Source organism: Mesoplodon densirostris, chromosome 1, assembly GCF_025265405.1.
Source record: "Mesoplodon densirostris isolate mMesDen1 chromosome 1, mMesDen1 primary haplotype, whole genome shotgun sequence".
NCBI lineage: Eukaryota > Metazoa > Chordata > Mammalia > Artiodactyla > Ziphiidae > Mesoplodon > Mesoplodon densirostris.
Window position 1 is genome coordinate 65,062,335 of NC_082661.1, and position 17,390 is coordinate 65,079,724.

Here is a 17,390-nt window from a genome sequence, read left to right on the forward strand (position 1 = left end):
GATTCCTCCAGCTCCATTTTTCGTTCTCAAGATTGCTTTGGCTATGCGGGGTCTTTTGTTTTTCCAAACAAATTTTGAAATTTTTTGTCCTAGTTCTGTGAAAAATGCCAGTGGTAGTTTGATAGGGATTGCATTGAATCTGTAGATTGCTTTGGGTAGTAGAGTCATTTTCACAATATTGATTTTTCCAATCCAGGAGCATGGAAGCATACACATACACATTCACAAAAAGAGAACAGGGGGAAAAAAATCGAAAATCTTGCTCTCAAAGTCCACCTCCTTAATTTGGGATAATTTGTTGTAAAAAGAGGAAAAGGGGAAAAAATCTGAAATCTTGCTCTCAAAGTCCACCTCCTTAATTTGGGATAACTTGTTGTAAAAAGAGGAAAAGGGGAAAAAATCTTAAATCTTTTCCTGAAAGTCCCCCTCCTCAATTTGGCATGATTTGCTGTCCATTCATGCACTCCACAGACGCAGGGCACATCAAGCGGACTGTGGAGTTTTAATCCGCTGCCTCCGAGGCTGCACAGAGAGATTTCCCTGTCTCTTCTCTGCTCTCACAGCTCCCGGGTCTCAGCCTTGGACCTGGTCCCGCCTCTGTGTGTAGGTCGCCGGAGGGCGTCCGTTCTTCACTCAGACAGGACGGGTTTAAAGGAGCCGCTGATTGGGGGGCTCTGGCTCACTCAGGCTGAGGGGAGGGAGGGGCACACAGTGCAGGATGGGCCTGCAGTGGCAGAGGCTGGCGTGATGTTGCACCAGCCCGAGGCGCTCCGTGCGCTTTCCCGGGGAAGCCAATCCTGGGTCCCGGGACCCCGGCAGTGGCGGGCTGCACAGGCTCCCCAGTAAGGGGGGGTGGACAGTGACCTGAGCTCGCACACAGGCATTGTGGCAGCGGCAGCAGCAGCCCCAGCCTCCCATACCCGTCTCCAGGGTCTGCGCCTTCAGCTGCGGCTCGCGCCCATCTCTGGAGCTTCTTTAAGCAGTGCTCTTAATGTCCTCTCCTCGCGCACCAGGAAACAAAAGGGAAGAAAAAGTCTCTTGCCTCTTCGGCAGCTCCAGACTTTTTCCCCGGACTCCCTCCGGGCTAGCTGCCGCACACTAACCCCTTCAGGCTCTCTTCCTGCTGCCAGCCCCAGTCCTCTCCCTGCACTCCGACTGAAAGCAGATACCCGATCCTCAGCTCCCAGCCCTGCCTGCCACGGCGGCCAAGCAGACAAGCCTCTCAGGCTGGTGTGTGCCTGAGGGCACCGATCCTCTGTTCGGGAATCTCTCCGCCTTGCCCTCCACACCCCTGTTGCTGTGCTCTCCTCGGTACTCCAAAGCTTTCCCCCTTCGCCACCTGAAGTCTCTGCCCGCAAAGGGGCTTCTAGTGTGTGGAAACCTTTCCTCCTTCACGGCTCCCTCCCACTGGTGCAGTTCCCATCCCTATCCTTTTGTCTCTGTTTATTCTTTTTTCTTTTGCCCTACCCAGGTATGTGGGGAGTTTCTTGCCTTTTGGGGGGTCTGAGGTCTTCTGTCAGCGTTCAGTAGGTGTTCTGTAGGAGTTGCTCCATGTGTAGATGAATTTCTGATGTATCTGTGGAGAAGATGGTGATATCCACGTCTTACTCTTCCGCCATCTTCCTCCGGATCTCAAAAGAACAAATATTAAAAGTAGCAAGGGAAAAACAACAAGTCATAGATAAGGGAATCCCCATAAGCTTAACAGCTGATCTTTCAACTGAAACTCTGCAAGCCAGAAGGGAGTGGCACGACATATTTAAAGTGATGAAAGAGAAAAACCTACAGACAAGATTACTCTACCCAGCAAGGATCTCATTCAGATTTGTTGGAGAAATTAAAAGCTTTACAGACAAGCAAGTTAAGAGAATTCAGCACCAACAAACCAGTTTTAGAACAAATGGTAAACGAACTTCTCTAGGCAGGAAACACAAGAGAAGGAAAAGACCTACAATATTAAACCCAAAATAATTAAAAACATGGTAATAGGAACATAAATAACAATAAATACCTTAAGTGTAAATGGATTAAATGCTCCAACCAAAGGACATACACTAGATTAATGGCTACAAAAACAAGACCCGTATCTATGTTGTCTACAAGAGACCCACTTCAGACCTAGAGACACATACAGAATGAAAGTGAGGGGATGGAAAAAGATATTCCATGCAAATGGATATCAAAAGAAAGCTGCAAGAGCAATTCTCATATCAGACAAAATAGACTTTAAAACAAAGACTATTACAAGAGACAAAGACGGACACTACATAATGATCAAGGGATCAATCCAAGAAGAAGATATACCAATTGTAAATATTTATGCAACCAACATAGGAGCCCCCAATACAAAAGGCAAATACTAACAGCCATAAAAGGGGAAATCGACAGTAACACAATCATAGTAGGGGATGTTAACACCCCAATTTCACAGATGGACAGATTGTCCAAGATGAATATAAATAAGGAAACACAAGCTTTAAATGATACATTAAACAAGATGGACTTAATTGATATTTATTGGACATTCCATCCAAAGACAACAGAGTACACATTCTTCTCAAGTGCTCATGGAATATTCTCCTGTATAGATCATATCTTGGGTCACAAAGCAAGCCTTGGTAAATTTAAGAAAATTGAAATCATATCCAGTATTGTTTCTGAACACAACACTATGAGACTAGATATCAATTACAGGAAAAAAAATCTGTAAGAAATACAAACACATGGAGGCTAAACAACACACTACTTAATAACCAAGAGATCACTTAAAAAATCAAAGAGGAAATGAAAAAATACCTAGAAACAAATGACAATGAAAATGCAATGACCTAAAACCTATGGGATGCAGCAAAAGCAGTTATGAGGGAAGTTTATATGTATACAAGCCTACCTTAAGAAACAAGAAACATCTCAAATAAATAACCTAACCTTACACCTAAAGCAATTAGAAAAAGAAGAAAAAAAGAACACCCAAAGTTAGCAGAAGGAAAGAAATCATTAAGATCTGATCAGAAATAAATGAAAAAGAAATGAAGGAAGTGATAGCAAAGATCAATAAAATTAAAAGCTGGTTCTTTGAGAAGATAAACAAAATTGATACACCATTAGCCAGACTTATCAAGAAAAAAAGGGAGAAGTCTCAAATCAATAGAACAGAAAAAGGAGAAGTAACAATTAACACTGCAGAAATACAAAGGATCATGAGAGATTACTACAAGCAAATAAAGGCCAATAAAATGTACAACCTGGAAGAAATGGACAAATTCTTAGAAATGCACAACCTTCAAGACTGAATCAAGAAGAAAGAGAAAATATGAACAGACCAATCACAAGCACTGAAATTGAAACTGTGATTAAAACTGTTCCTACGTGGGCCTTCCCTTGTGGCCCAGTGGTTGAGAGTCTGCCTGCCGATGCAGGGGACATGGGTTCATGCCCCGGTCTGGGAAGATCCCACATGCCACGGAGTGGCTAGGCCTGTGAGCAATGGCCACTGAGCCTGCACGTCTGGAGCCTGTGCTCTGCAATGGGAGAGGCCACAACAGTGAGAGGCCTGCATACTGCAAAAAAAAAAAAAAAAAAAAAAAATATTCCTACAAAGAAAAGCCCAGGACCAGATGGTTTCACAGGTGAATTATATCAAATATTTAGAGAAGAGCTAACACCTATCCTTCTCAAACTCTTCCAAAATATAGCAGAGTGTGGAACACTGTCAAACTCATTCTATGAGGCCACCAACACTCTGATGCAGAAACCAGACAAAGATGTCACAAAGAAAGAAAACTACAAGCCAATATCACTGATGAACATAGATGTAAAAATCCTCAACTAAATACTAGCAAACAGAATCCAAGAGCACATTAAAAGGGTCATACACTATGATCAAGTGGGTTTTATCCCAGGAATGGAAGAATTCTTCAATATATGCAAATCAATCAATGTGATACACCATATTAACAAAGTGAAGGAGAGAAACTATAGAAAGCTTTCGACAAAATTCAACACCGATTTATGATAAAAACCCTCCAGAAAGTAGGAATAGAGGAAACTTTCCTCAACATATTTAGGGACATATATGAAAAACCCACAGCCAACATCATCCTCAATGGTGAAAACTTGAAACCATTTCCACTAAGATCAGGAACAAGACAAGGTTGCCCACTCTCACCACTATCATTCAACATAGTTTTGAAAGTTTTAGCCACAGCAATCAGAGAAGAAATAGAAGTAAAAGGAATCCAAATTGGAAAAGAAGAAGTAAAACTGTCACTTGTTGCAGATGACATGATACTATACATAGAGAATCCTAAAGATGCTACCAGAAAACTACTAGAGCTAATCAATGAATCTGGTAAAGTAGCAGGATACAAAATTAATGCACAGAAATCTCTGGCATACTTATACACTAATGATGAAAAATCTGAAAGTGAAATTAAGAAAACTCTCCCATTTACCATTGCAACAAAAAGAATAAAATATCTAGGAATAAACCTACCTAAGAAGACAGAAGACCTGTACGCAGAAAGACACTGATGAAAGAAATTAATGATGATAGAAATAGATGGAGAGATATACCATGTTCTTGGATTGGAACAATCAACGTTTTGAAAATGACTCTACTACCCAAAGCAATCTACACATTCAAGGCAATCCTTATCAAACTAACACTGGTATTTTTTCACAGAAGTAGAACATGAAATTTCACAATTTGTATGGAAACACAAAAGACCCCAAATAGCCAAAGCAATCTTGACAAAGAAAAATGGAGCTGGAGGAATCAGGCTCCTTGATTTCAGACTATACTACAAAGCTACAGTAATCAAGAGAGTATGATACTGACACAAAAACAGAAATATAGATCAATGGAACAGGATAGAAAACCCAGAGATAAACCAACACACATACGGTCACCTTATCTTTGATAACAGAGGCAAGAATATACAGTGGAGAAAAGACAGCCTCTTCAATAAATAGTGCCTGGAAAACTGGACAGCTACATGTAAAAGAATGCAATTAGAACACTCCCTAACACCATACACAAAAATAAACTCAAAATGGATTAAAGACCTAAATGTAAGGCCAGACACCATTGAACTCTTAGAGGAAAATATAGGCAGAACACTCTATGATATAAATCACAGCAAGATCCTATTTGACCCACCTCCTAGAGAAATGGAAATAAAAATAGACAAATGGGATCTAATGAAACTTAAAATCTTTTGCACAGCAAAGGAAACCATAAACCATACTAAAAGACAACCCTCATAATGGGAGAAAATATTTGCAAATGGAGCAGCTGGCACAGAATTAATCTCCAAAATTTACAAGTAGCCCATGAAGCTCAATATCACAAAAACAAAAAACCCAATCCAAAAATGGGAAGATCTAAATAGACATTTCTCCAAAGAAGATATACAGATTGCCAACAAACACATGAAAGAATGCTCAACATCATTAATCATTAGAGAAATGCAAATCAAAACTACAATGTGATATCATCTCACACCAGTCAGAACGGCCATCATCAAAAAATCTACAAACAGTAAATCCTGGAGAGGGTGTGGAGAAAATGGAAACATCTTGCACTCTTCGTGGGAACGTAAATTCATACAGCCACTATAGAGAACAGTATGGAGTTTCCTTAAAAAAAACTAAAAATAGAACTACCATATGACCCAGCAATCCCACTACTGGGCATATACCCTGAGGATACCATAATTGAAAAAGAGCCATGTACCAAAATATTCATGCAGCTCTATTTACAATAGCCAGGACATGGAAGCAACCTTAGTGTCCATCGACAGATGAATGCATAAAGAAGGTGTGGCACATATATACAATGGAATATTGCTCAGCCATAAAAAGGAACGAAACTGAGTTATTTGTAGTGAGATGGGTGGACCTAGTGACTGTCATACAGAGTGAAGCAATTCAGAAAGAGAAAAATGAATGCCATATGGTAACACATATATATGGAACATAAAAAAAATAAAAGGAAAATATCGTCAGAAGAACCTAGGAGCAAGTCGGGAATAAAGATGCAGACCAACTAGAGAATGTAGTTGAGGATACGGGGAAGGGGAACGGTAAGCTCTGACAAAGTGAGAGAGTGGCATGGACATATATACACTTCCAAACCTAAAATAGCTAGTGGGAAGCAGCCACATAGAATAGGGAGATCAGCTCGGTGCTTTGTGACCACCTAGAGGGGTATATAGGGAGGGTGGGAGGGAGGAAGATGCAAGAGGGAAGAGATATGGGGACATATGTATAAGTAAAGCTGTTTCACTTTGTTATAAGGCAGAAACTAACCCACCATTGTTAAGCAATTATACTCCAATAAAGGTGTTAAAAAAGATGACAATTTTCTTAATACATTTCATTCCTCCCACATAAAAAGACTTCAAGTGTCTTTCATTTACTGGCTTTTATTTATTGTGTTCCTGCTATGTGTTGGACAATATGATAGACATGAAGGACACAACACTGAACCAGACAGAGCCTCTGAATTCATATCTGTTTGAAATCCCACTTGATTTTCTCTGAAACAGCTCTAATTTGCCTGTGTCCCACATAAGTAGAGTTGTACAACTGAAAGCTGGATTCCATGCCTGATCCAAATTAATTTGCTTATGATATCATTCACAAGATAAATTATCACCCAGTTTGGAGGTTTGAGCATTGATGTTGCCCCTTACCTCCATTTATCGTAAACTCATGCACATTCTGTCCCAGGTTTATACAAATTGAGTATGAGAAATATCCTTACTACCAATGACATTATTGAGTACATTTAATTTAATTTCTACACTTAATAAAAGAAATTGTCCAAAAGAGATATTTTTATGCCATGAATGAAAACTCATTACAAGGAGGTTGGATTGTGAAACGACCATAAGAAATTGCTTTCTGTGACAACTTAACCCTTTTCTCTGGGAGAGAGAGGATGTGGTTATTACTTAATTGAACGGTCCTCTGTTGTATTCTTCTTTTCCCATATGGACATCAAAAGAGTGGATATTAATTGCTTGTTCTTGGTAAGAATTATGTTGAAAAAACTGGGAATATGTAGTCTTGATAAGACAAGATTTTAGAAGATATAGTAGTTTTGTTTGTTTTCAAAATCTGATAGTCATATGGGAAGGTACCTGTTGTGTCAGGGCCAAAGAAAAAAATCGAGGCCAATATATTTAAATAACAAGGCAAAGAGTTTCAACAAGTTTTAAGCAGGAATAAAAGGTCAGAGCTACTAAAATTTCATTGAAAGAGACAGAGTCCTATGCTTGCTTCCCAGGGTACAGAGGTTTCTAAGCAAATTCAAGTATTGTTTAAGTAATATTGAACTAGATGACTTTTAGTCCTTTTATATTTTAATATTCTAAGCTCATACCCATTAGATATCTATATATGTTTACATATGGATGTATATTCATATATTATAAAGAGATGTATTTACTGAAATCGGAAGAAATGTATGAAGGACTAAAAAATGAACACACACACATTCACACATACAATTATGAAAATTTAGATCCTAAAATATCACTCTATAAGATTATTTTTCACCTTTCCTTTTACTCTTATTTGATCATAAAATAGGAGTACTTACCCTTTTGGAAATATTAGTAAAATAATGACTACTCTTCTTTCCACTCCCAGATGAGTTATCTGGTTGGTGAAACTGTGGAGATGGAGTTTCCCAAGACTTGATGAATTTACTTCTGTTTCTGCATCACGTTCCAGGGTAGGAACCGGGACCTCCTCCCCTACACTTTTTGCTATCTGAGATCAGTTGTTTGAGACTGAAATTCTTACAGCTGGCAGAGACCATGCTTAAGTGGGATGTCTCAAATAAATTTTGGGTAAAGAATTAGAAAATGTAATTCTTTCCATGAATTAAATCACATGATCGCACACAACTGTCCTAGAAATGATAATAATATTTTGATCATAATTTTTCTGTGGTTATTTCCCAATGGATTAATAATTTCAATCTCATCAATAAACAATAATGAGCCTAGAATGCAGGCCATCAAGATGTGAGAGAATTTTAAAAATAGTTTGCTGATTTATCTGAATGAACATAGACTATAAAGCTAAGAAATTCATATACTGCATGGTATTACTTATACATAAGACCTAAAAAATCCAACTCATAGAAACAGAGTAAAACAGTTGTTGCCAGGGGCTGGAGGTGGGGAATATAGCAAGAGGTTGGTAAAAGGGTATAAACTTTAATCTGTAAACTGAATAAGATCTGAGAATCTAATATAAAACAAGGTGAATGCAGTTGATAACACTGTACTGTATATTTGAAATTTGCCAAGAGAGTAAGACTTAAAATGTTCTCACCTCCTCCCAAAATAAAATAAAAATATGATGTGATGGATATGTTAATTAATTAGATGTGGCAGGAGGATCCTTTCACAATGTATATGTATATCAAATCACCACAATGTACACTTTAAATATCTTACAATTTTACATGCCAATTATACCTCAATAAAACTGAGTTTAAAAAGAAATATATAGAAAATATAAATTTTAAAATGTTCTATGCTTCTATAATTCTTATGTCTATAATATTTTCTATGGTGATTAGTATGGAAGAACTACATGCTAGGGACAGGAAAAAGAGACTTCCCCTCTCCTGCACTATTCTCAATGGTTTAGCCTCTTATCTTTTAATACAATTCACATCATACACTGGGCTGACCATGACCAAGAATGCAGGGCAGAGTAATGTGGGTGGAGGCTAACCACCCCCTATCACAGAACTACAAGTTGCCTAAGACTATTCTCTTACCTTAGCATCTCAACTTTCTCCATAGACTGGAATCATCCAGATGGGGATGGAGGACAGTATTGTGTAAAGGGAAGAACATTCACCTTAGGACCAGAGACACTAGTACTCTAAAACCATTGTGTTTTTTTGTTTTCTTCTTTGTTTGTTTGGTTAGTTTTCTTTGTTTTTCTTCTTTTTTTTTCTCCCAAAAAAAAAAAAAAGAAAGAACTTACACTTACTGAGTACTTTTCTATTGTATTGGGATCCCCATTAATGTTCTAACCTTGTCCTGCAATTCTTTCCTCATTAACCACAGCAACTTTTTTCTCTTTCTGGAATCCAGTCAGCTGATTTTTCTTTGTCTTTGCCCCCTCCCCCAAGAGCTACATGGATGTCTCTCTACCACCCTTCAGGACCAAGCTGAAATGTAGCCTTCCCAGTGAGCTGCTGACACCTTGGCATTCTGAAGGAAGTAATTGCCTCATCCATGTTACAATCTTTGGATACTCTATTTCCTCCTCATCTGTACACTGGGGAAAATAATAGTACCAATGTTAGAGAGATATCAGACTGTATCATGATGATATACCTCAGTGTCACCATTTAGCTGTCACATATTATACCCAGAAAACATATTTATTTGTTTGTTTGTTTGCTTGCTTGCTTGGTTGTTTTCTATCTCTGAGTCAGAATATGTTTCATGAAAGCAGGGATTTTTGTCTCTTTTGTTTCCTGCTGTATTTACAGTGCCTATGACAGCATCTGGCATGTAACAGGATTCTGATAAACCTTTATTGAAGGAAGGAAGAAAGGAAGGAAAGAGGGAAAGAAGAAAGAATGAATGAAGGAAGGAAGGAAGGGAGGGAGGGAGGGCAAACCCAGAATTGTATGCCAAGTTTTTCTAGCTCCAAAGCTAACACATTTCTACTCCAATATAATATGATAACTTGCCTGTATTCTAGTTAGATAAGAGCCATTTTCTGCACCACTTGTTTTAAATATCTGATGTGAACCCCATTAACAAAGTGTTTTAGTGTGAAAGTGTTCACTACTTATTATGTGGGGAGCTCAGAAGTTCCCCCAAAAATATAAAAAATAGATTTAAGGTCATACTTGTGATCTAGACACATAAATGTACATTCTATTCAAAAATAAATCCCAGGAAATGAGCCCAGACAAAACCCAGAGCAGCAGACAAATCAGAAACACAGACCCAGCCATGCATTAGAGGCAAGGGAATAACGAAGGTGGAGTTAATTTTGAAATACAAAGCACATTTATTGTCAGCATGGAAAAACATTATCTTCTTTTTACCATTGCAGGATCAAGTAGGAGGGAGAGATTCAGAATGCCATCTTTACTGGATATTAGAAATTTTACAGAATCAGCTGGGGAGGTGTGGCTTTCTCTATGGATGTTCACAGAAGTTCAGTTAAAAATAATAAGAAGTTGGGGCTTCCCTGGTGGCGCAATGATTGAGAATCTGCCTGCTAATGCAGGGGACACGGGTTCGAGCCCTGGTCTGGGAAGATCCCACATGCCACAGAGCTACTAGGCCCGTGATCCAAAACTACTGAGCCTGTGCCTCTGGAGCCTGTGTTCCGCAACAAGAGAGGCCACAATAGTGAGAGGCCTGCACACCGCAATGAAGAGTGGCCCCTGCTTGCCACAACTAGAGAAAGTCCTCACACAGAAACGAAGACCTGACATAGCCAAAAATAAATAAATAAACAAATGTGGGGTTTAAAAATAATAAGAATAATAAGATCTTGAGATGGATTTTCTCATTCTTAATAGCTAACACTGATGCCAGTTTCTTCACTCAATGACCTGTTGTTCATAGGAATAAAATATGGAGAAAACATTGGTTTTTGAATGAAGCAATCCAAGGATTGAAAGAGACCTGTACCACTCTAGCCAACACAGGAGGAGTATTTAACCTCACTGATTTTACTTCCCTTCTTTCTGAAATGGTATAATGTTACTCAAATAGCTTGCCTCAAGAGTACCTAATCTTAACGACCATGCTAGGTGCACACTAGTCCTTTTGTCCAGAGGGTACTCCACTTTCTCCCTTCTACTTATAATTTATATCACTCAAATGCCACTTCTTCTCCAGGAAACCTGTCCTGACCCCTTGGCCTAGGTAACAGCTGCATTACCTACCCTCATGACATTGGATGCCTTTCCTTGTAGCAGCTTCTATGTTTTATAATTTTTTTCTTCTACATTCTGTAATTTATCTGCCTTCCCTAATAGACTATAGACTTTGTGAAGGCAGGACTTCTGTAGGTCTTTGCTGAGGATCATAGACTCCATATTCAGCACAGTGCCTGGATGAGAGCAAGCTCTAAGCAAATGTGTGTTGAATAAATAAACGTGTATACACGTGAAAATATGAAACTAATCCAATTACTAACTTAGAAGTAATTATTTTGCGGCCTCTTTTAAGTTCCCTTCATTCTCTGTTTCTTCCTGGACCTAGGATGGTAACTGATTCCAACCTGTGCTTCTGAGTCATGCTCACAAGTAAACCATCTGTCAGCACCCACCATGTTCACTCTCAGAGTCACTGCATGGGCAGAGACAATTAGTATGGCCAGTGTGTGGGAACTTCAGCCTTAGGCAGTGTTTCAGTGCTGAGCTAACAATCATTGTAATTTCACTTACAAGGGGACCTGGAATTACTTTCTTATTTTTATAATTTCTCCCCATTTCCCATGTCCCCCCACATTAGAGCAAAAAAGCAGAACCCTATCCTCTAGCCCTGAACTTCTCCTATCACAAATCTCAAAAAGATTATAGGCCTTAAACAAACCTCCTTATGGCCACAGAAGTCAATTTATAACATAAACTTGGTTACAGTTATGCAACCTTATAAGGTTGCATAATTCAGTTCACAACAGTGAATGTAGGGAGCAATCAATCATGGGTGTTATGTTTTTACTGAACTTCTCCAAATGCAAAAAGAGCTGTATTTTCTTCCTTTCTTTTGATGGAGAATGGGCACCCTGCTATCTGTGCTGTCTGAGTGCTCAATAAATGATATAATCTATTGTCCCCAAAACTTCCTCAGAATGTTCTAAAATAACAGCACAAGAGAAGTTTCATTCTTTTCTTTCCTTTCTACTTTTCTCTCCAACTGCATGACTTGAGGACTGGAACCATTTTTTGTTTGTTTGTCTGTTTGTTTGTTTGCTTGTTTTATGAGACTTGGTTTAAGCCCAACAGTATTATTTAGAGGCAAACATCCATATATTCATAGTGGAAAGAGAATTTAGTAGAAGGGCCAAGACCAGGGTTAAGGACAGCATTCATCTTGGACACAAAATATAAAGAGATACTAAAACTCAGTAGTCAAGATAAATAATGTTTTAATGCAATATTTGAAAAAAAATAAAAATTAAGCCCAAGCAAGCATCCATGGTGAACAAAATGTCAACAATTTAAATAAAGACAACATTAGCATTGCTGATTTTCTTCTTTTGCTTCAGGCTACAGTATTACTCAGTATAACAGGCCTTTGTTTAAATTTTTGATGTTTTGCTCATCATGAAACATTTTACATAACTTTTTACTTTTAAAAAGTACTGCATATGATATTATTTATCTTGATTACTGAGTTATTTTGGTGTTCCTTCAAATTTTGTGCCTGAGATGAATGCTTTATTATCCTTATCCTAGACTAGTCCTGGCTCTGCTTAGTGGAAAGAGAATTTAGAAAACAGAAATGGTCCCAGATGCACCTCATGCAAGCAGGGACCTTGGGAAAGTCACAAAACCTTAGAATTACCTTAACTTCCTTTAGCAACATTCACAGGTGTTTGCCACCTACAAATGCAGCTATCATCTGATTCAATCTTCATCAAACCTGAGGAACCTTAGACTGACTCATCAGTAGATGGGATCTAAAATAATATTAATAATAGCTGCTATTTATTTACCACAGTTTTATGCCAGGCAATTTAAAATGGACAATAATGATAATACTTGAAAAAATCAAACTAATGTATTTTAATTGTTTTTCTCCAGTCCTAAAATTTTATTTTCCCCAGAAAGGAGAGTGCTGAGACAACCAATGGATATAGTCCATTGGAGTTAGCCTTCTATCTCCAAATAGTGTCTTTGAGATGCCTTGATTGAGCATATATGCCCATCAGCCACAAACATTTTCTCACAAGACCCAGATCTCTGACATTTCCCCCCTAGGTTTCTGCTTTCCCTTCCTATATACATCCAAATATCCTTGCTGGGCTGCTTCCATCTTGAACCAAGTTTACTTCTGCCATTCCCCTGATCTGATGGCTAATTTTGGCCAAGACTCTCTCGATATCCTCAGTAATGGACTGTATACTGAATCAGACACAACAGGCCATTCAGAATCTTTACCTCAGCAGCTACAGTCATCCTTTGATATCTACAAGGGATTGGTTTCAGAACACACGTGGATACAAAATCCACAAATGCACAAGTCTCTTGTATAAAATGGCATAGTACATATCTTTTTCAAGCTTTATTGATTTTAAAGAAAATTTTTGATGCCACATTTCACCCACCACAACCACCCTACTTCGTGGGCCTTTTGGTGCTAGGATAATGGATAAACTATATCAGAAGAGGGAAGAGTCAATAGAATACAACTTATAAAACACCCATCATGAAAATCTAGTGATACACAATCACATTATAGAATTTGAGAATGAACTGTGTCATACCCTTACCAAGTCACAAAGGTAAACTGTGAACACTGGTGTTTATAGAAATTACCCAAGAATCTCCTTCCTTGGGCTCAGGCTTCACTCCATCCAATTCCTTCCTTTATTCAAAGTTTTGATTTTGTACACATTTTATTTGTAACACACCATTCTCAAAATGTGTTTCAAAGAATGTTTAATCCATGAAGTTCTCTGGGGTGAGGTGGTCAAATAATTTTGGACAATGTTGCCTATTGTACCCTTTCTTAGAGATTCAAAATGTTCATTAGCATATTAAATGGCTCTGAGAAGTACTGAAGTAGAGAAAGTATTTAACTTTGTTGAACTCAGCAATTTCCAAATTTATTTGCTCACAGAATCTTTTTTTTTTCCCATAAAACTTATTTGTATCCTCTCATGCCAATATTTCATTTTTGGGGGGCCACTAGCTTAGCCAGTTCTCATCATGCTTACACACTTGTATGCTTTCTTGGGAGGAAATGTGCTCATGCTCCTTCCTTGTGGAGCCCAACAGTAACCCAGACCATGCAAGCAGTCTACCTCTCTCACCTCCGCCATCCCAATAGCATCCTCACACTCCCTTCAGGAAGTTCTTTGCCCTATTACCTGCCACAATAACACCTCTATGACATGCATGTGCCATTAATCCTTTGGTGGAAACATTCTGTCCTTCACTGGGGGGGACATCTCAAACCCTCTTCTTTTGTGGACCCCTATAGCACTTCCTGTCTAGCACAGCTTTAGCCATCTCTACACTCCCTACTTCCAACTATAGCTCATAAAGTTGCTCCTTCTTAAGCTTTTGAATTTTTATTTTTATTTATTTATTTATTTTTTTCCTTTTTTTGCGGTATGCGGGCCTCTCACTGCTGTGGCCTCTCCCGCTGCGGAGCACAGGCTCCGGATGCGCAGGCCCAGCGGCCATGGCTCACGGGCCCAGCCGCTCCGCGGCATATGGGATCCTCCCAGATCGGGGCACGAACCCGTATCCCCTGCATCGGCAGGCGGACTCTCAACCACTGCGCCACCAGGGAGGCCCTAAGCTTTTGAATTTTAAGAGTAATTGGCACAGTCGTCATGATTCTCATATGTCAGATGGCCTCAGAATCCCGTGAAGGGCTTATTAAAACACCAATTTGGGGAGCCTACCCTAGAGTTTCTGATTCAGCAAATCTGGGGTGGAGGCCAAGAAATTGGATTTCTAACAAATTCCCAGGTAGTGCTAATTCCAGGAGCATATTTTGAGATCAGCTGAAATATAGAAACAGTTACATGTACAGAATAGTCTTGCTTTCAAGAAGGTTGCAGTTACCCTAGGTCGATTAAGACCAATATATATAATCTGAAAAAGTAGAAACAAACAAACAAGCAAACAAAAAACTCCACACAATTGTCTGGTTTTCAAGACAAGTAATCAGAGGTCTACTAGAATGCCAGCACCCTAATGAAGTAGTAAACTGGGGCACAGGAAGAAAACAACATAGAATTTCTGTTATATTTTTAATTTAAAAAGTAGAAAAGTAAGCTGTGTGAATATCATTGACGTGTTTAACAAAGTATCCTTTGGGGTGGGGGGAAAACTGAGATGTACACAACACAAGGGGGTTGATAGTCACCCATACTATTCACTTTTAGTATATTTTATTAGTTGGGATACTGGTTTTCTTGCACTAACAAAGACCAAAATATCAATGACTTTTAAAAAGTTCATTTCAAACTGCCCTAACAGCGTGGGCCTGAGCTTTCCAGTGCTGAAGTAGCAGCCCCATGGTGTGGAACACCCATGACCTTACAATAGTGCTGCTCTGCCATTCTGAGCACTAGGTTTCCCTAAGGTGAACCAGGATGGCTGCTTCAGCTTTTGCGGAAAGTAGGACGGAAAGAGAAGGAGAGAGCATATTCCTTTTTTATTTAAGTTGTACTCGTCAATTTGTTTGCATCCCATTAAACAGAATGTAGTCAAATGGTCAAATAAGCTGCAAGGGACACCAGGATACATAATCTTCCCATCCAGCTAATACGTCTATTTTTCATAGAGCACAGTTACCAAGAGGGGTGGGCAACCAACAGTCTCTACAGCATGTATTATAATGCACTGGGGTTTATGTACTTGTTAATTATATTTACAGGTTGTGTGATCTCATGTAAACTTTGCTAACACTCAGAGAGTAAACAAGTGGTTTGTCAGGCTTTCTACAAGAAATGATTGGTTGAAGAAAATGCCAGTAACACAAGCAAAGCACATGTAAACAAGAAAATGGAAGGAATGAAGTTTCTTCTTCTCCAAAGTCTTTACTGATCATATTAATGATTAAAAATAATGCCAACCTAGACAATTCAGACACACAGAAAGACAAAAAACAAGCAGACAAACAAAACAAAATAAACTCTGGAAAATCACTATAAACAGGTTCATAGCCACTGTCATCAGCATCAGCTAATATCTTGCAGGTAAAATGCAAGGTTAATAATAGTGGGGTGTACACCTTATCATACACATATTCTATATATTGTGTTATAAAATTCTATGTGCATGGGTTATAAATACCCCATAAGTTACTTACATATCCTATAAAATAAATATATACAGTTACTACATATTATAATCCCACTTTAGTAATGAGAAGCAAAAAAGTTATATAAGATGTCCGAGTTTTATATGGTTGCTATAATGTCACCACAATTAGAAAGGCATTTAACATATTAGGTCATCTATATCACCTCCTTTCAATGTCTACATACAAAATACAGTAGTATATTAGAACATATGCACAATTTCCAAGTAAATAAGCATGCATATATTGGGGATGTGCACTCAAAACATTTACTCAGGATGTTTAATTCTCAAAATATTGCAGGAACTGATCAATGCATTTTACAAAACTATAAAAGAAAGGAAACCTTCACCAGGGAGCAAAATGGGTGCTTTTTTTTGACATCCTCACTCCATCTCCAAATTCCTCTATTTCCAGGATGCCACAGAAGATTACAGTCTGACATTTAGGGATTGACATTATAGGTCTTCTGATGTCTCCTATGAAAATCTAAATCGGTGAAGATGGACAGTTAATACCACTGAACCTCACCACAGAAAATATTGAACAGGTCTGAGAAAGCCCATATCCATATAAAGGAGGATGTAGGTGAAGAGTTGGAGCCATAAGAAGAGGGGTCCTTGCAAAGAGATCTGTAAAGATAGCAAAGAGGACAAGTGAGTGTGTCCAAATGCATCCCTTGCTCTAAGGAGCTGAGGCTTGAGAAATAAGGAACTTTGATTCATAAAGACTTGGCTCTGTGTTTGGAGCTGAACCTTAGTGTTTTATCATTCTGCAAAGTCCCTTATCTTCTCTGGGCTCAACAACCCCATTTATCTTCTGTGAGGAGGAGGAGGCAATGCCTCTGTCATCTACCTCACTGTGTGGGTACAGATCAAATAGCACCCTGTATACAAAAATCACCTTGCAAACTACAAATGCCTGTGTGCCTGGACTTTTATAGAAGGATGATAAGACTTGGATAGTAAGCAATTATGGGAAAAGTTATTTCAGGTGGAATTGAAGAACTAATATGTAAGAACATTTGCTTATAGTAAGAGACCTAGTGTTTTTTTACACCACAATCCATAGGACACTTTGCATTCAGTATCTCATGTAAACATCACCTCAACTCCGCAGGTACCACTCTTAATTCCTATTTTATAGATGAAGACAGTGAGCCTTACTGAGACTTCCTAACCTCTCCAAGGTTACATGGTTAGGATGTAGCAGAGCATAATCAAACCATGACCTGTCTAACTGCTCAAATCTGGTAGGTAGCACGGCCCTGGTGAAGCTACAAACCTATCTCACTGAGTGCATCTGTTCCAGAAAACACTTCAGAACTGGATAGAA